Source organism: Heterocephalus glaber, unplaced genomic scaffold, assembly GCF_053883595.1.
Source record: "Heterocephalus glaber isolate CG9 unplaced genomic scaffold, H.glaber_assembly_v1.0 deba00001613, whole genome shotgun sequence".
Taxonomy (NCBI): Eukaryota; Metazoa; Chordata; class Mammalia; order Rodentia; family Bathyergidae; genus Heterocephalus; species Heterocephalus glaber.
In genome coordinates this window covers 2,918,659-2,939,166 of record NW_028258384.1, presented here as the reverse complement: position 1 = coordinate 2,939,166, position 20,508 = coordinate 2,918,659, and the positions used below count along the sequence as shown (strand labels likewise).

Sequence of the window (20,508 nt, the reverse complement as noted above, 5' to 3'; positions counted from 1 at the left end):
CATGCTGAAATTTATAAAACACTGATGAAAGAGACCAAAGAAGACCTAAATAAAAGGAAAAGTATACCATGTTCATGGGTCAGAAGAAACAATGTAGTTACCAATCCTCGCATCTGGAATGTCTCAGGTACTTGGGAGGCTGAAGCAGAATTTCTTATGCTTAGGATTTCAAGACTATCCTGGACATAATAATAAGACCCTACCCCCAAAATAAAAGATATCAATTATCTCCAAATCAATACACAGATTTAATTCAGTCCCAATTGAAATTCCAGCAATAAATTTTGTAGATATGGATAAGCTGATTCTGAAATGTATATGGGAAAATAAAGGAACTAGAATGGACAAAGCAATTTAAAGAAGAAAAATACTGTCAGAGGACTAAAACTATACAATTTTAAAATATATTTTAAAGCTATAAAAGTCAAGACAGTATGCTATTGGTAAAAGGATAGACCCACAAACTGAATAGAATTTAAAAATAAAAGAGAAACAGAATTAAAAAATAAAGTACAGGACCCACTGAGGTCCCGAGTCACGTGGAAAATGCCAAATCACCCCGCTACAGACAGGCAGATCTGCCCATGCCCTACCGAGGTCCTCAGTCACCCGGAACACACCGAATCAGCCTGCTGCAGACAGGCAGGTCTGTGCATGCCCAACCAAGATCCTGAGTTGCACGGAAGACGACAAATCAGCCTGCTGCAGACAGGCAGCCACCTAGTTCCACACTACAAAGACACAGAGGACACCAGACCACCAGACCAAGGTACTGAGTCCCACTCCTCCCGGCACAGAGGTAGGGGCATCTGAGCCACCATCCCACTGCTCCTGGTCCAGAGGAAGGGACTTCCCGGTCACCATCCCGCCAGCTACTGCCAGCCCAGAGGAAAGAGCTTTTGAGCCACCTTCTGTCCCGCTGCTCCTGGCCCAGAGGAAGGGGCTTCCAGGCCACCATCCCACTGCTCCTGGTCCAGAGGGAGGGGCTTCCCGGCCAACATCCCTACCGCTGCTCCTAGCCCACAGGAAAGGGCTTTTGAGTCACCATCCCTACCGCTGCTCACGGCCCCTGGCCAACCTCACCCAGCTCAGAGTAGGTAATCTGGCCAGGCGCTAACAGGCCCCTGGCCCAGTCAAAATGAGAAAACACGTGAATAAGTCTCAAAACCAGACTTCCAGATCACCTACAGCAACCCCAAAGGGAAATGAGATGGAACACTCTGATACTCAACCATCTGGACCCACTGAACTAGCAACAAAAGGAGATCTGGAAAAAATGAAATCAGAAATAATTTCGCAGATAACAGGAGAAGTTGTGCCCCTGGTGCAAGACATGATTAATAAATCTAGAGAGGAGCTCAGGAACATGATGGAATCCCAACATAAAAAACAAATGGAATCCATAAAACAGATGCAAATAGATTTCCAGGAGATGAAAAACTCCACTGAAAGTCTACACAGCAGAATGAGCCAATGTGAGGACAGAATTTCAGATACAGAAGATAAGATTGCAATTAGTGACCAGGAAAAGAAAAATTGCTTCAACATTATAAGGGAACATGAGAAATCAATCCAGCAGCAGCTAGATGATGCAAAGAAGAATAATATAAGACTGATTGGGCTCAATGAAGAAACAGGAGAGAGTGGAGATGACATAAAAAAAATCTCTTCATAGAAATAATGGCAGAAAACTTCCCAAGCAGGGGAAAAGATCTTGACATGCAGATAAGTGAGGCATATAGGACTCCAAATAGACTTGAACAAAAAAAATCTATACATAGACATGTAATTGTTAAGATTCCAGAAACACAACAGAAGAACAAAGTTCTACAAGCAGTTAGAGAAAAGAAACAACTCACATACAAAGGAAAGCCCATCAAAATCACAGCAGACTTCTCAACACAAACCATCAAGGCAAGAAGAGCTTGGAGTGACATATTCCAAGCCCTAAAAGAAAACAGCCTCCAACTCAGATTGATGTACCCTGCAAAACTATCTTTCAAAATGGATGGAGAAATGAGATACTTTCATGACAAAGAGCACCTTAGGAACTTCGTGAATACCAAACCAGCACTCCAAAGAATTTTACACAATAGCCTAGGAACAGACATTGAGGATCACAACCCCAGGAAGCAAAGCAGAATGAACCCATCTGGCATGACAAGAAATTAAATGTAAAGGGGGAGAACCCAACAAAAAGAAAAAGTCATGGCAATGACAAGTCAATACGTTTCAGTTATAACCATCAATGTTAATGGTCTCAATTCACCAATCAAAAGAAATAGACTGGCAGAATGGGTCAAGAAGCAAAATCCAACAATATGCTGCATACAAGAAACACACTTAATATAAAAGGACACTCATAGACTGAAAGTGAAAGAGTGGAAAACAATACTGCATGTGACAGGAACTGGAAAAAAAAGCAGGAGTAGCTATCCTCTTTGCAGATCAAGTAGATTTCAAACCAACACTGATTAAGAGAGATGAAGAAGGACACTACATCCTTGTAAAGGGAAGAATCCAAGAGGAAGAGATGACAATCATAAATATCTATGCACCAAACACTAGTGCGTCCAACTATATAAAACAAGTACTAATGGACATGAAAAGTCATATATGCACTAATACAATTGTAGTGGGGGACCTCAACACCCCACTGTCACAAATAGATAGATCAACTAGACAAAAAATAAGTAATGAAATACTAGAACTCAATCGAACTCTTGAACAAATGAACTTAACAGATGTTTACAGAGTCTTCCACCCCACAAAATCAGAATACACATTCTTCTCAGCTGCACATGGGTCATTCTCAAAAATAGACCACATACTCACACATAGAACATGTTTAAGTAAGTGCAAAGGAATTGAAGTTATCCCCTGTATATTATCAGACCATAGTGCAATGAAATTGGAGATCCATAGCAAAAGACACTGGAAAAATTTGATAAACACGTGGAAATTGAACAACACACTTCTGAATAACCCATGGGTCACACACAGGAAATTAAAGAAGAAATCAGACAGTTCCTTCAATTAAATGACAATGACAATACAACATATCGGAATCTATGGGACACAATGAAAGCAGTCTTATTAGGGAAATTCAAAGCAGTGAATACGCATATTAGGAAAACAGAACGAGCCCAATTAAACAACCTGATGGTGCACCTCAACCTTCTAGAAAAAGAAGAGCAGGACAACTCCAGAGCTCACACAAGGGAGGAAATTATAAAGATCAGAGGAGAAATCAATGCAATGAAGACTAAGAGAATGATACAAAAAATCAATGAAGCCAAGAGTTGCTTCTTCAAAACAATCAACAAAATTGACAAACCCTTAGCCAACCTTGTCAGAAAAAGGAAGGAAAAGGCCCAAATCCATGCAATTAGGAATGAAAAGGCTGAAATTACAACAGACCCAGCAGAAATCCAGAGGATCATCAATACCTACTTCCAGAACCTATATGCCAATAAGATGGACAACACAGAAGAAATGGACAGATTCCTAGATACATATGAATTACCAAAGTTGAACGAAGAAGACCTAAAAATTCTGAACAAGCCAATATCAACCAATGAAATTGAAAATGTAATTAAAAACTTATCAACTAAGAAAAGCCCAGGCCCTGATGTCTTCACTGCTGAATTCTACAAGACATTTAGAGAGGAACTGCTGCCACTACTGTTTAAACTCTTCAATGAAATGGAAAGGGAAGCAATACTCCCAAATTCATTCCTGGAAGCAAGCATCACCTTGATCCCCAAAGCAGAGAAAGACCCAACTGAAAAAGAGAACTATAGGCCAATCTCACTAATGAACATAGATGCAAAAATCCTTAATAAGATAATGACAAACAGAATGCAGAAGATCATCAAGACGATCATACACCCTGATCAAGTGGGATTCATCCCGGGGATGCAGGGATGGTTCAATATATGAAAATCAATCAATGTAATACACTATATCAATAGAGCCACGGACAAAAACCGTATGATTATCTCCATAGATGCAGAAAAAGCATTTAAGAAAATCCAACATGCATTTATGATAAAAACCCTACAAAAAATTGGAATAGATGGTCTCTACCTCAAACTGATAAAAGCCATCTATGAAAAACCAACAGCCAATAACAAACTAAATGGTCAAAAGCTTAAATCCTTCACACTAAAATCAGGAACAAGACAAGGATGTCCACTATCACCACTCTTGTTCAATATAGTTCTGAAAACATTAGCCATGGCAATTAGACAAGAGAAAGAAATAAAAGGAATAAAGATAGGAAATGAAGAAGTCAAATTGTCATTATTTGCAGATGACATGATACTCTATATAGAAGACTGTCCCGGCCCGCGGGTAAGTCAACGGAGACCCTAGAGGGGGAGTGAGAATGACAAAGGACAGGGGACATGAGAGATGGAGACAAGACAGGTTTCTGATCAAGTCTCATTTATTGTGGAAGCTGCTACAGCATATATAAAATAGGGCTAGAGGGAGGGAGAAAGGGGAGGGTACTGGGGTACTTCCTTGTTGCCGGGTAGACTTGCAGCAGGCTTAGACATGTCCGTAAAAGGCACTCAAGAGTACTAGCAGGGGGGGGAAAGGCCCCCCACAGGAGACCCCAAGAACTCCACCAAAAGTCTTCTAGACTTAATAACCAAATTCAGTCTAGTAGCTGGTTACAAGGTCAACACACAAAAATCAATAGCTTTCCTCTACACCAATGACAGACTCACTGAGAGAGAAATAGGGCAAATAATTCTTTTCACAATAGCATCCAAAAAACTGAAATACCTAGGAATCAAGCTAACGAAAGAAATCAAAGACCTCTTCTCTGAAAACTATGGCACTCTGAAAAGAGATTGAAGATGATATGAGAAAATGGACAGACATCCCCTGCTCCTGGGTAGGAAGGATTAATATAGTGAAAATGGCCATACTTCCAAAACTGCTATTTAGATTTAATGCAATTCCAATTGAGAGTCCAGCAGCATACTTCATGAGAAAACAATCCAAAAATTCATTTAGAACAAAAAGAGACCCAGAATAGCAAAAGCAATTCTAGGTAACTGAGACATAGCAGGGGGTATCACAATCCCCAACCTGCAACTATACTACAAAGCTACTGTGATAAAAACAGAATGGTACTGGAAAAGAAACAGACTTGAGGACCAGTGGAACAGATTAGAAGATGCAGAAACAACGCCAGACACACTCAGCCATCTCATCTTCGATAAAGGAGCCCAGCACCCTCACTGGAGGAAAGATAGCCTCTTTAATTAATGGTGGTGGAGAAAATGGGCTTCAACTTGCCAAAGATTAAAACTAGACCTGTATCTCTCACCATGCACTAACCTAAAATCAAAATGGATTAAAGATCTAAATATTAAAATAGAAACTCTGAACCAGTTGGAACAGAGGTTAGGTAGAACCCTTGAACACATCGGTGTAGGAAATGATTTTATGAACAAAACCTCAGTTACCCATGAAGTAGCACAAACAATCAACAAGTGGGATCTCTTCTTATTAAAAGGCTTCTGCACAGCAAGAGAAACCACCAGCAGTGTGAAGAGACAACTCACAGTATGGGAAAAAATCTTCGTTTGCTGTTCCTCAGACAAAAGTCTACTATCTCGAATCTATAAAGAACTTAAAAAGATCAGACCTCCCAAATTTAAATATGTAATCCAAAAATGGGCATCTGAAATGAGCAGACATTTCTCAGACAAAGAAGTAGAAATAGCAAATAAATACATGAAAAAATGTTCAACATCACTGGTCATTTGAGAGATGCAAATGAGAACAATGCTGAGATTCCACTTCACTCCAGAAAGAATGGCTGCTATCATGAAATCAACCAATAACAAATGCTGGTGGGGCTGTGGGGAAAGAGGAACCCTGTTCCACTGCTGGTGGGAGTGTAGACTGGTGCAAGCACTGTGGAATTCAGTATGGAGATACCTCAAAGAACTAGGACTGGAAGTCCCATTTGACCCTGCTATTCCACTGCCTGGGATCTTCCCCAAAGAATTAAAAGTATCATACCACAGTGATATATGTGCGCCCATGTTCATAGCCGCACAGTTTGTAATAGCTAAAACTTGGAAACAGCCCAAATGCCCATCAACTGGAAACTGGATAAAGAAAATGTGGTTTTTTCTTATAAAATGGAGTACTACTCAGCCATAAAAAATGAGAAATTAGAGACATTTATAGCTAAGTGGATGCACACTGAGGCGATACTCTTAAGTGAAATAAATAGGACACACATGTATAAATACTGTATAGTTTCTCTGGTGTGAGAAACTGAAAGTGTAAATAAGGACTAAATGTATAATAGGTAATGTGAAACATGAAGAAAAGGGGTAAAGGGGAAGGAAGTGGGAGGACTAGGGGAAAGGATAGAAGGGAATGGGATTAATATGAGAAAATGGAAAAATAGGAACAAAATCTTTGTAAATAGGGAGGAATGGAGGGGTTGAAGGGAAGGCTGGGCAAGGGAGAAAAATAAGAACTAAGAGAGATTATGTAAAGGTGCAAATTTCCAATGATGAGTGTCATTATATTTTATACCTAAAATGTACCAATGATTAGAATGAATAATCAATAATGTAAAATAGGAAGAAAAGGCCCAAAGGCGTAGGGGTAGTGGGAAGGTCAGAGGAAAGGAAAGAAGGGAAAGGAAAAATGATGAGAAATGGAAAAAATGGAAATAAAGTCTTTGTAAGTAGGGAAGGGTCGAAGGCGTGAAGGGAGGGCTAGGAATGGGGAAAAAAGAAGAACCAAGATGCATTATGTAAAGGTAGAGTTCCCAATGAGAAATGTAATTGTGTTGTGTACCTACAATGTACCAATAACAGAATTTAATAATAAATAAATAAATAAATATAAATAAAGTACAAAAATAGACCCACAAAATGATGGCCAACTGATTTTTACACAAAAGTATAATGTCAATTCAATGGAGAAAATACAGTCATTTTAACAAATTATGCTGGAAAAACTGGACATTCCCACACCAAATACACCTCACAACATATACAAATTTAACTCCAAATAGATCATACTTAAATGTATAACTATAAAAATCTTAGAAAAAAAGCATAGGAGGTAACTCATTACCTTGACTGAGGCAGAGTTCTTAGATATAACATTAAAGACACAAAAGGAAAATATTTTCAATTAGACTCCAATAAAACTAAAAACATTTGATCTGCAAAGAACATTGTTAAGAAAATAAAAAGATAAGCCACTGACTGGGAGAAAGCATTTGCAAGAGACATATCTGATGAAGAACTTATTTCTGTAGTATGTTAAATGTGCTGAAAGCTCAAAATTAAGAGAAAAACCCAAACATGATAAAAAATAGGCAAATAAATTGAATGCACACTTTATTTAAAAAAATATTTGCAAATAACAAATAAGTCCACGAAAAAGAAGATCAACATCTTTACTTATTAGGAAAATGCAAATTAAAACAATAAAATGATTCCATCATATGCATTTTAGAATGGGTAATTTTTTAAAAAATATTGTGACAATATCAAGTACTAACAAGAATGCAGAAAATTGAAACCCTCAGACATTTCATATGTATGACATTTTAGAAAAGGCAAAAATACAGGGAGAGAAAACACATCAGTGGTTGCCAGAGTTATGACTGAGGGGAGGCTCTGCATTCTAGGATGACTGTTATAGATTCTATGCATGTCTAAAAGCTCACAGTTCTGTACACCAAGCAAACACTCAATTTTATTGCATTTACATTTTAAAACTAAAGCAGGGCTGGAGTATAGCTCAGTGGCAGAGTGCCTGCCTAGCATTCACAAATTTTTGGATTTGATCCTCAGCACCTCATACACCAAAAAAAAAAAAAAAAATCAAGTAAAAAACAAAACTCTCCTCTCATGTTTCTCTCAAACTTCTTATACCCTCCTTCCTCTCTTCTGCCATGAGAAATATCCTTAAGACAGTATCTTCCAAAATTTTGCTAGATTTTCCCTTGACCATTCCATAAATCTACTTATTGATCATGGAATCTATCCATTACTTGGCTGATGACCATGTATATGCTTATAAATTCTGAATATCTGTCTCTAGCCCAGCACTTTCTCCTGAGCTCCATACTTGAATAACAAAGTGGCTTTCAACTTCTCTCTCAAAAATATCCATTTCTTCTTTTGCTTTTTCTTCACTCTTCCCCATCTAATTAATCACCAATGTTTTGATTTTAATTCCTAAATATATCTGGAAGGTGTATATTTTTCTGTTTTAATTACCATGAACTCTAGATCACATGTCATCTATGCAGTAGCCTCATAACTGGTCTTTCTGTCTCCAATTTTGTTCCGATTCCAATACATTCATCTATAGTGCAACTAGAATGATGAAAAACTCAAAATTTGTTCATGGTTCTTCTGTTGCTCTTAGCATAACCATAACTCCTTAAAAAGGTTTACAAGTCCTTTTATGATCCAACACTTATTCATCTTTCCAGCCTCATCTTTCGTTATTTTCAACTCTGACCATTCCCCTCCACCCCCCTTATCCTACACTCTATGCTTGAACCACACCCTGCTTCTTTCAGTCTCTCAAACATGTGCCTACTCTTTTCCATGACTTCAATGCTTGCTTAGCAACTTCCCACTTCTTCCACCCCAACTCCCCTTCCTAAGCTAGCTAGATAATATTTAGCCTCCAGGTTTCACATTCCACATCATTTATTCATCGTTGACTAACCCCCACAACTGATCTATATTTAGGTCCCTTCTGGGTACTACCATAATACTATGAAAGATACTTTTACTGTGTATAGTAATAGTCTATTTAGTTGTCTGTCTCCCACACTGGATTGTAAACTCTTTCAGGGTAGTAATTATGTCTTGATCATATTTTAGTACCAGCTCCTAGGGTACAGTGCATGATAAATAAATATTCATTAAATATTTTTTGGATGAATGGATAAGAAGAGAGATGAAAAACAGTCTGTGAGATAATAGGCCATTATTTTTATTCATGCTTTTTTATATTTTCCAAGTATTCTATGATGAAATGTGTTGTTTTTATAACCAGAGGATAATAATACATGTTAGAATTAATTTTTAAAACTATAAGAAGCATACTCATAATAAGAAAAAGAGACAAACAATATGAAGAAAATTAAAATCACTCATAATCCTACCACCTAATGGCAATGAGTTAACATTTTTGTATCTTTTCCAGTATTTTTATGGGTATATTTTTATATATTGAGATCCTATTGTGTTCTGTTTTAAATTGTTTTTTCTTTCAGTAATACCAAAAGACTTACCCATTACACCAAGGATCTGTTGCTTATTGAACCATTTTTCTGCTGTCCAACATTAAGATTTTATCTGATTTTTCACTGTTATGAATAAGACTATGGATAATATTGAACAGAAATCTATTCCCTCATTGTAACCATTTCTGTAGGATAGAATACTAGAAGCCAAATTACTGTTATGAACTTGTATGTGGCTGAATTGTTTTCCAAAGAGTTTATACTAATAATAGCTACTTGAGTGCCTACTATATTCTTTTCCTTCAGGTAGATTTTATTATGCTTCTTCTACAGATTAGAAAACTAAGGTCCATTTTGTTATGTGGCAGAGTTACTGAAATATAAAGTGGCAAAGCTAGAATCTAAATTCAGAATTGTTCAGTTTTGAAGCTCGTATTATTTCCATATAGATTTCTCAAATAAACATTTTTGAATTACCAAATTATTATCTATTTATAGAAATGCAAAAAATACAATTAGAAAGTATTGAAAATAAAAATAAATTAATCATAAGTCCACCACTTTCGACAATTTAGTGAATTTAATATTTTTAATTCCATACACAATTTTTTATTTGAAAATAGCTATAACATTTGGGGGTGGTGGCACATGCCCTGTAACCCCAGCTACTCAGGAGGTGAGGCAGGATGATAAGAAGTCAAGAGCAATTTAGCAAAACTCTGTTTCAAAATTTAAAAATAAAAGGGGCTGGAGATGTAGCTCAGTGGTAGAGCAACCCTGAGTTCAACCTCCAGTGTATATATATTTCTACATACTGTCCTCTTTTTTTCACTTATTTTCAATACTATTTCTTATCCTTTGTGAACATAATTTTTAACTGTTACATATACCTTGTGAATATTTACAGTTGTTCAGCTCACCCATGAATTTCTTTTTTTCATTCCCAGGACCCACTATCTCCTATGAGACTTACAGAATTCAATGTTGGAAATCATTCTAATCTTCAAAACAAGTCACCATGTTGGATTGAAATCTTCACAAATTGAAAGCATTTCATCAAATACTTGCTGTGCAGGTGTTTCAGGACTTTACAAATTAATTTACTGACTAAATTCCAGTTTAGCAACACTTTTAAGCTAGTTTCTCTTTCTTTCTTGCCCTTCTCTCAATCCATGCAAGCCATGTAAAATATATATCTTTACATTCATCTCTTCGGCTAAAAGGGAACTTAGAAGATTTCTTTTGAGACTGAATTCTCCTAGAAAGACTATCATATCTGAAGTGTCTATTTGGTATTGAGGGGAATTGGGATACATTTGCTGCTTGTGTGCATGTGCATTTATGAACATGTATTTTGCAGCTTAGCTATATAAAATTCCACCATAATGTCATGAAAATTAAGGTTAAAAACAAAGGCTTTTAGTTAATCATGCTTTTCCCCTAAATAGAAATATATATATTTGCTGCGCTTTGAGCCTTCCCTATGTCAGATATGTAAAATTTCAGAGGAAGATTCAATACACTGTGACCAAAGTCCTCAAACAGAATTTTCACAGAGGCTCTTGAAAGCACTATAGCTAATATACAAGATCAAATCAGATCAGATTAAATTTTTACTTCTTTAAACATAACAGTGTTTTAAAGACTTCTAATGCCAGGAAGTGGTAAAATTCTCCAATTATTTTTATTCATTCCTCTGCTGTCTATCTTTATTTTAACCTTTATGTATTACTTTTATGATGAAAGAAAGACAATAAGCCTTTATAAAAGGTTTTAAAGGTGATTTTCAGGTTTAATTACAATACTGTTCAAAGGAGTAAAGTTTCACAGCTGACATTAGCTGAGGATTAACAAAAGATCTATGTTTTTACAGCGGGAGTTAATGTACAGAAAGTGATAACTGAACAGTAGTATGTCAATCCTTTTTATAAGCCTTAATGGCAGCTCAGCCATTAAGATAGTTTATATCCATTTCCCCATTTATTTATAATCAGCTTTTCTTTCAGTCCCAGTGCCTGAATCAATGAGTATGGACACTAATGATGCCTCTTTATAATAATACCTAAGAGTATTGATGTTTTTCTCATTTCAACCAGCGCTGTAGTGCCCAGCTGCTGACAATAAAAGCCCCAACTCTTACAGAGATCAGTGGAAGTTAGAACCATCTTACAGATATTAAAGAATTGAGCCTCTAGTGGGATGGTTTGATTTACTAAATTATCCTTCCTGAAATCTTTTTGAATAAAAAAGTGTTAGTTGCCTGCCACAGATTAGTCAGTGTTAAGGCTCCAGTGCATCTGAGAAAGTGAGCAATCCAACTACTTAAAGCCAATAGCAAAACCTGTTTGTTTGGACCCCATAGGTACTTTTGACCAAAGTGAGACTTTTAGCATAAAATAAATGGATTTTGGTTAGAATTTCATTTGAGAGAATACTACACATGACCAAATCTCTTAGGACCAGGAGTCATGGATTGTGTCTCAAACTCAGAAGCTAAGGAACAGCCTAAAAGACTTTGAATACTGTTATTTCATGATAAAATCTTATATGTTCAAATTGGAAGATTTTTCCTCCTTCCATTCTCCTTCTAAAACATTTCTCTTCTTTAGGTTTCTCTTGAAACTGTCTGCATGGTTTTATGATGGACAAGTTTTGTCTTCTATTCCTATACAAATATACCTCTACGTAAATGGAAGGACATTACTTACTCCACACTGAGTGGGCTTCAAAGCAATCTTTACCTTTCCCATCTGTCACCTGCTAAGAGTTTAGGCAGAGCAGCTGCTATCTATGATTCAAAGTTAGAAAGGCATAGAGAACTTCTCTGATGCATAGAGTATATCAGGACTGAGCTTTCTCACAAATCAGGTCACAAAAGACATTGTCAGCAAACTATAGGGAAGCACTGGAAAGGTAAATCTCTGAGTAGCTATCATGCAAAACTGATTGTTTAATGTCTTATAGACTTAAACTGTTTTCCAAAAGGCCAAATAAATCAGAGTTTTACTTGGGCACTTGGACAAAAAAGAAGCCCTATTCCTATTTTAGCACCTTGATCTTACTAGTTTATTGGGTTTGTTTTTGGTTTTTTGTTGTTGTTTTTTTTTTTTTCGTACTGGGGATCGAACTCGGGTCCTTGCACTTGTGAGGCAGGCGGTGGAACCACTGAGCTAAATCCTCAGCGTGATCTTATTAGTTTATAGACTGATAATATCCCTATTTGTAGATCATTTGAGTATTGATTGCTATACATAGGCATCCAACTGGTTGATTATTGATCAAGAAGACAGGGATGTTTATTTAATAATAAGCATGCCATGATCTAGCTCCTTGGCTTTTTCCTTGCAACCTTGTCCAATAATCTCTCAGGGATCTCATTTCTTAATTTATGGTAATCTTCTTTCTCATTTGCAACATGAAAGTACTCATTGTTAAGATCCTACATTTGAAAGGTGCTATGTAACTCCCTAGTGTTCTTAAATGTCCTTAATTGCAGTACTGGGATGAAAAATTTAACCATAATAGTATTTCTAAGTAATATGCTTCAGTCTTTCTTCCACACTTTCATTGCTGACTTTTGCTTGGATAGCTTGGAGCACTTTGGTAATGTTCTTCTATTTGTTCCAACAATGTCCTTGGAAAGAGACAGAATGGAAATCATTTATCCTGTAGTAGAGCTGGAAAAACTAGGGGTAAGAAAGAGATGAAGTGCTGTCCAAAAGCACATAGATGTGCTCACAGTTACAGTGTCTAGTGCACAATGGCTTGACTTCCTAGTAGTGGAATTACCATGGAACAGCTTAGAACACTGATAACAATTAAGATAGGATCATGTTCCAAAAGAGTCCAACTTTGTCCAAAATATTAAATTATGCAATCTATGCAACTCTTATTGTTTTTTGCAACTCTTTATTTTTTAATTCGTATGTGCCTCTTTTTCCCATTAGCCTTGTGTGATAAATTTCCCACTATATGGCATTGGCCAGTGTCGTAATCTCCTGTAGCACCAGTAAAGCCCAATCTCAGAGCTCTTTTTGCCAGTAAAACAATGTGCTTCCCCAAGTTTCTGCCAAATTGCACAAACTCAACACATTTAACAGAGATTTAAGTATAGTCATAGCAAGTATGAATATCCATTATTGTATTTTAGACCTGAAATGTAACAAGGACCCAATACACAAGAATATCCCTTTCACATTACATTATACATATTTATGTATATTCACATGCATGTGCACATGCACAGCCTGGTATGGTATGTATGTATGTAATCCCTGCACTCTGGAAGGCTGAGGCAGGAGGATCTCAAGTTCAAACCCAATCTGGGCAAATAGTGAGACCTTATCTCAAAAAAAAAAAACACAAAAACTGGAGATGTAGCTCAGTGTGAAGGCCCTGAGCTCAAACCTCAGCACTGCAAAAAAGAATCCCTCATATGTACATGCACACACACTTCTCAAGCATCTCTCCAAGAGAGCTGCCTGATCACAAGCAGCAAATACTTTAAGGAGTGACTTTCTGTCCTTTCTTTTGAAAAGAAGTTCAACAGTCATAGCAATTGAAAAAGGTTTTCTTCATACATTTTAAAACTTCTGCTATCAAAGTGGCTAAGAGACTCAGTTGATATAAAAGACATGTTCTGTGCAGAGGCACAGAAAGCATCTAACAAGATCATTAGACCCACAAGTCCTATGTTCTCAGAAAATTCATGAGCTCCATTTAATCAGTAGGAAATGGTTGATAAGGTATGGTACATCTGCATTTTCTTTAATCATAGTTGTAATGTGCCATATTAAATTATAACCATCTGCATGTGGCTGTTATGTAATATAATAATTACTGGGTAGCTTCTAAAAGCATGTAGCCCATGAACTTGCTGACTTCCCCAAAAGGATCAGGGCTGTGTCCTGCACAGTATTTAAAATTATTAAATGTTTTCTTTGGAACAGCCTGGTACACAGCCATCAGCAGAATGAGTTAAAACAAATAATAGATTCTTAGTAGGAAATAGTATTAAAAGAAAAGAAACAATAAGATAAGATGTGTTCAGAGAATAATTGCTTTCACCTTGCTGGCTAAATCACTGAAGGAACACAGCAGGAAAGCTGGGACTGGGTCTTGATAATATATGAAATGTACTGGAGGGCAAGAAAAAGAAAAGCACTGAGAGCCTCGGCAGTTAAATTCAAGTTGCCAATTTGCTACAAATCATTTTTTCCATCAATCTGCTCAAAAGTGACTGTATATAGTATTCATAAAACCATGTGACTTGCTGCAGGAATATTGACAAATGCTGGCCAGCTTTATCTTCCTAGGTCCTTTATTAAAAGTGTGTACATAAAATTGTTGTTTATTTTCTATATTGTGGTTTTGTTAAACAATGTTAGTAAAGCCTAAATTTTTGACCACTATGATGGAAGTTTCTGTACCTCTCATTTCACAGGGGTATAGTGGGATTTATTCACTCCCAGGGTTTTGGTATGTGTGATATTTAAACTCTGTAACAGCTCATCTTCTGAACATCCCCTTCTACGTGTTCAGTATTTCTTTCTTGTGTTCCTACATGAGTATGAGTTGGAAAATAAACAGTAATGGCTTTTAGGTAGAAAACTGACCAGCCTAACGGTACTATGTCATTTTTAGTCTCTACTCAGCCTCCAACATTTTCTGCTATTGTGGTAAGCAAAAAGAAAAAGGAATTTTCTTTATATATTTAAGAGTGATGTGACCTCTGGTTTTACTTTTTCCCCATACCAAAAACTGTTTATTATTCTCCAGATGCATGTCACCTGAAAAAAGAATACATTAGTCCTGAGAAAATAACATAGTAGCCTACTTGCTCCTGAATCATACATTACCCTCAGAAAAATATTTGAAGAAACCCTTATTAACTAAGCCTCCAGTAAGTATTTCCTCAAGAGATGCACCATTTGCACAAAAAGTCTTTTAAAGGCAGAATGCCAGAAGTCATTCAAAATTTAGATAATTGAAAACTGAAGTTTTAGGAGTCACTATCTGTCTAAGTAATAATGAAGTACCTGAATCACTTGGGAAAGGCCCAACCCATAAAGGTCAGGCTTCATACCAAACCAGAAAGAAGTCTTTTTATTCCAATTAAGCTTATATAAAAATATTTACTTTGTCCTAGGTAAAGACTTCAAATATCTCTGCTGAAAATTCCATTTTATGTATTACAATTCACCAGTTACAAACATCTTGAATTCTCATCACAAACACAATGTAAAAAATGCTATCACACTAGAAAAAAAAACAATTTATTTCTAGACAAAAAAGGCATTAAAAAACTTTATATAAGGATCTTATTTAAGGTTACCAAGAAAATTTAAGGCATAGATATTAAAAGGAAACTTCAGTTTATAGATATAGATATAATAAGGATATGTGTATAAAGCTTTACACAGGAACAGGTAAACATATTGAAATTAATTTTTTCATGTTATAAGAAACAGAAGTTTTCAAATCTTTTCACCATATGCAGTAACATTGAAAAACTAGTTGGTTTATCATTGCATATTAAAATATTCATTCTCATATTAGGGTTGTCTAGAGGAATAGAATCAATAGAAAATATACACATAATTATGCAAGGGGATTTAGCAGGTAAGCTTACAGGATGACAGGCAGAAGAATTCACAGTGGATCTGCACACTGGAAAGCCAGAGGATTCAGTTGCTGCTCAGCCCAAGAAGATGGAAGCTATAGAACAAGAGGGATTGACAATGCAGGACCAGTCCAAAGTCAAATTCCTGGAAGCTCACTGTAGAATCACCAGTGCAAATATGTGTTAGAAGGCTGAAGAAACTGGAAACCAATGTCCAAAGGTGGTGGTGAAGATTGAAGCTCATGCTAAACAGGACATTTCTTCTTTTCCATTTTTTTCCATCCAGACTACAAGCCTATTGTTTGATGCCACCCATATCTGGGGTGGGTTTTTTCCCCTCATTTTAGTTGCCTACATATAAATCATCCACAGACAAAGAACTGTGTTTTGCTAATCTTGTAGATGATTCTTACTCAAGGCAAATTGACATATCACAATTAATGATCACATGGTAGCATGTTTCAATGTTTACCAACTAACTCTAGAGGGGTGGAGAATTTATGGTAGGAAAAAAGTACATTTAAGCCAACTTTTTTAAAGAAAATATTTGAATATATTTATGCTTTTGAAAGACATTTTCCACATAAATCTTATCTGAAATACTCTAATCAATTTTATAAATTAGCAACATTTTGGAATCATATCCTGATAATACTGGGAAACTAAATTAAATTTAGCTTTAGAATGTAAGAATTTCAATAAAAATAAAACACAATTCATTGAGAAAGGAAAACTTTTACTATTGGAACATTAAAGAATGGAGGTTACCAGTAAGTAAAAAATTATCATTAAGTTACACTTACCAATCTAACCTCCTATCATACATAAATTACAGTGGACCCTCGAGTTACAGCCGGCCTCACAAATGAACAACTTGTGTTACAACTGGAATTTTAGTTTTAATTTATGACCAAAGTCTTGAGTGACAACCAGAATGCCGGTTGAGACCTAGTGAGCCAGAAGTAGGTCCTAGTGGGCTACAGACTCTCCCAAGGGTAGAAAGGACACCAGAGAGCTAGATTCCTGATGTTCTTATGGAAGAGGACTCTCCTTCCAAACAATAAGCACCTCCTATTTCATCTTCCCTTCTGCAAGCCAAAGATGTCAGCTTGAATGGTGAGTACAGTATGAAATTGTTGCTTCTGGTAAACTAGGCACATTTTATAACTTTTTGGTAAATACACTAGGAAAATTATTGTTGTTTCTAGTAAATTACACACATTATACAACCTTTTTACTATGAAAATGTCAGTTAAGGGGTGCTTTGGGAGGTTTGGAATGCATTATGCATATTTCCATTATTATGGGAAAAATACTCTTGACTTACAACCAACTTGCGATACAAATGAATGAGTTCATTAGTCAAGGGTTTGTACTACAGACTCACTGGGATAAAAATAGCATGGTACTGGCAAAAAAAAAAAAAAAAAAACAGACCTGCAGATCAAGGGAACAGATTAGAAGATGCAGAAAAAACTCCAGGCACACTCAGCTACCATATCTTTGACAAAGGGTCCAAATAACTTCACTGGAAAAACGATAGCCTCTTTAATAAATGGTTCTGGAAAAGCTGGCTTTCTACATGCTGAAGATTAAACCTAGACCCATGTCTCTCACCATGCACTTCACTAATAGAAATGAATCAGGAAGACGCCGAGTCACCCCGCTGCAGACAGACAGGTCTGCCCATGACCTGCCGAGGTCCTGAGTCACACAGAGAAAGCCGAATCAGCCCGCTGCACACAGGAAGGTCTGTGCACGCCCTACCGAGGTCCTTAGTCGCTCAGAAGACACCGAATCACCCCTCTGCTGACAGGCAGCCACCTGGTTCCGCACTACAAAGATGCAGAGGACACCAGACCACCGGACCAAGGTACTGAGTCCCGCTGTTCCCAGCCCAGAGGTAGGGGCTTCTGAGCCATCGTCCCACTGCTCCGAGTCCAGAGGAAGGGACTTCCCGGTCACCATCCCTCCCGCTGCTCCCAGCCCAGAGGAAAGAGCTATTGGGCCACCTTCTGTCTTGCTGTTCCTGGCCCAGAGGAAGGGGCTTCCAGGCCACCATCCCTCCCACCGCGCCCGGCCCAAAGGGAGGGTCTTCTGAGCCACCATCCCACTGCTCCTGGTCCAGAAGAAGGGGCTTCCCAGCCACCATCCCTCCCGCTGCTCCCAGCCCACAGGAAAGGGTTAGGGTTAGGTTTCTATGTAAATGGATGCACACTGAGACCATACTGTTAAGTGAAATAAATCAGACATACATGTTTAAATATCACATTATTTCTTTGGTGTGAGAAATTGAAAGGGTAAATAAAGATCAAAATGTATAATAGATATTGAGAAATAGGAAGAACATGTTCAAATGGAAAGGGGACAAGGGAGGGGACGGGAAGGAAGGAAAGGAAAAGAAAAAAGATAATAGAAGAAAAATGGACACAGTTTTTGTAAATAAGGAAGAGAAGAGTTGAACAGAGGGGAGGGGATTGGAGAAAAATGAATCAAGGTATATTATGTACAGGAACAAATGCCCTACGATGAATGTGATCATTATGTATATCTAAACTATGCCAATAAAATAAATTTTAAAAACATTAATTCCATAGTGGTGGTATGAGTTGTAAGTGTCCACAGACACTTTCTTCAGCAAAAGAACCATAATTGATGAAAATTATTTTTAAAACAACCATTTGAAATCTTCAAAAAAAATTTAACAGCATGCAGCAAATGAAGAAACAATGATTCCAGAAAATCTACTAAATCCCATTATGAACAGTGAGAATCTACAGCATTTGAATCAGCCTGATCCCTCCATTTGTACCACCTTCACCTGCTCAACAGGATCCAACTTCCACCTCTTGTGAGTGGAGCAAGGAACACAGAGCTACCTCTACCCTGAAATTACCAATGAGGTTTTAGTATCTGCTCTGGAGAGGGAGGCCACCAACATTTCCCACCCTGCAATTCCATGTGCCAGAAGCTCTACATAGGCAAATGTGACTTAGAATTTAGGAACTCTTCACTCATCAGCCCATAACTGTGGGATAAAAATTAAGCAAGGCAGGCTGAGAATATCAGTGCCCCCATCACCCTCACAAAAGCCTGCCCATTTATCAGAGGCTGTATACCAGAAGAATCAAGCTGAGAAGTCCAGTCTACCATCCTCAACTGGCCCTCTTCTCATGAAGCAGGGCTTTCACCCAAGAGAAAGAAGCAGGCTATTTCCCTTGTCAACAGTTCTGAAGCAGTGGCCAGGTGTTTTTGCACAAGGCAAGAGGCAGAACATATTGCTCACGGGAGGAGAATTTATTGGGAGCACAGTACAGAGAAATTCAAACCTAAGGGTGCTCTTCAGAGCAATAGAGATTTTGATCATTAGCAATTAAGAGTCTATAGCTCCATTACTGCAACAAGCTATAAAACATAAACCAGCTAGATGTTTAACAGGGTAAATATGGGAAAAAGACTTCAGAAAAGCCCTCATGAGGTAGAAACAAACCTCAAATGCTGGCTTGAAAAAGTAGTGCTAGGATGAGAACAAAGTTTAGTAGTAGAATGCATGCTTAGCAAGTATGAGGTCCTGGGTCCAAGACCCAGTATCTCCCCCATCCCCGTGCTAAATGTATCATAGTCAGCCAGCAATTAGGAGAGGCTATTGGTTAGGTATTAAAGAGATTAGGGAAAGAGACAATAAAGAGCTTTGCTAAAACTAAAACATCTTGAGATTTCAACATCACTAATCAAAGAAGGAGAAGAGAGACTCTGGATAACACAGGTATTCTGAAAGGGAGGAGGCAATCACACCCAGGCACAGAAAATTAATCTGAAAGATGAATCCTCTAGATTAAACCAAATATCTGTGTTGTTGGGGAAAGAAAACGGGACTGCTTCTGGTCCACACTTTCCCACATGCCTTTTATTCAGCAAATACGCCATCTTTGGAGTAGCATCAATAGCCTGAGGGAAGGAAACAGTGCTGCAGAATACAGACTCCTAGGATAGGCTCCCTACCTACTCTCCTTCAGACCACCAAGGGAGTAAACTGCAGTTGGGGCCACAGGGAAGCCTCCTATTGCAACTGGAGAAAGAGAAAGCGAGGGACACAAAAATAGAAAACACACACACACACCAGCACCATTAATTATCCTCTCAAACACCAGGGAACACTCTCCCTATAGCATCCTACCCACTTCATGAATATGTCAACTGTGGCTGGCGCCTAGCCTGCTAGCTGGGACTCACAAATTACATTCCTGGAGATACAAGGGAGGGGAGAGAATCAAGGGAGCCAATCCAGAGTGGGTGCTTTCCTATTGTTTCCCCCAAAACACTAGAAATATCTGAGATACAGGGAAATACTACCACTGCCCACTGTGGCAAGTGGGCAAAGGGGACCCTCTGTTGAGCCTGGAGACTACAACAGTTCCCCAGTTGGAAAGAAGAGCTCTTGAGTCAGGGACATTTAAGGATCTGAGCATGAAAGGAATAGAGGGAGTTGCCTGGGGCAGAGGGCTTCTGCTGATATACATGACAGAAGGCCTCTGAAGGCAGAACAGGGCAACAACCATGGAATTTGCCCAGCAGTCATGGGAGAGAGAGTGAGGTCATTAGCAGAAGTCAAAAGAGAACAAGT

At 37.8% G+C, this 20,508-nt stretch overlaps 1 protein-coding gene across 6 annotated transcripts in view; it reads left to right on the top strand.

Annotated features, from left to right (window-relative positions):
- Zdhhc15 (zDHHC palmitoyltransferase 15) overlaps positions 1 to 14,673 on the top strand; it is a 195,447-nt gene extending 180,774 nt beyond the window's left edge. For all 6 annotated transcript variants that reach the window (XM_021246496.2, XM_021246494.2, XM_004867489.3 and 3 more), the window contains one exon: positions 10,210 to 14,673. The gene's annotated coding sequence lies outside the window, so the exon portion shown is untranslated. The remainder of the gene's footprint in view (positions 1 to 10,209) is intronic.
- The last annotated feature ends 5,835 nt before the right edge of the window (positions 14,674 to 20,508 follow it).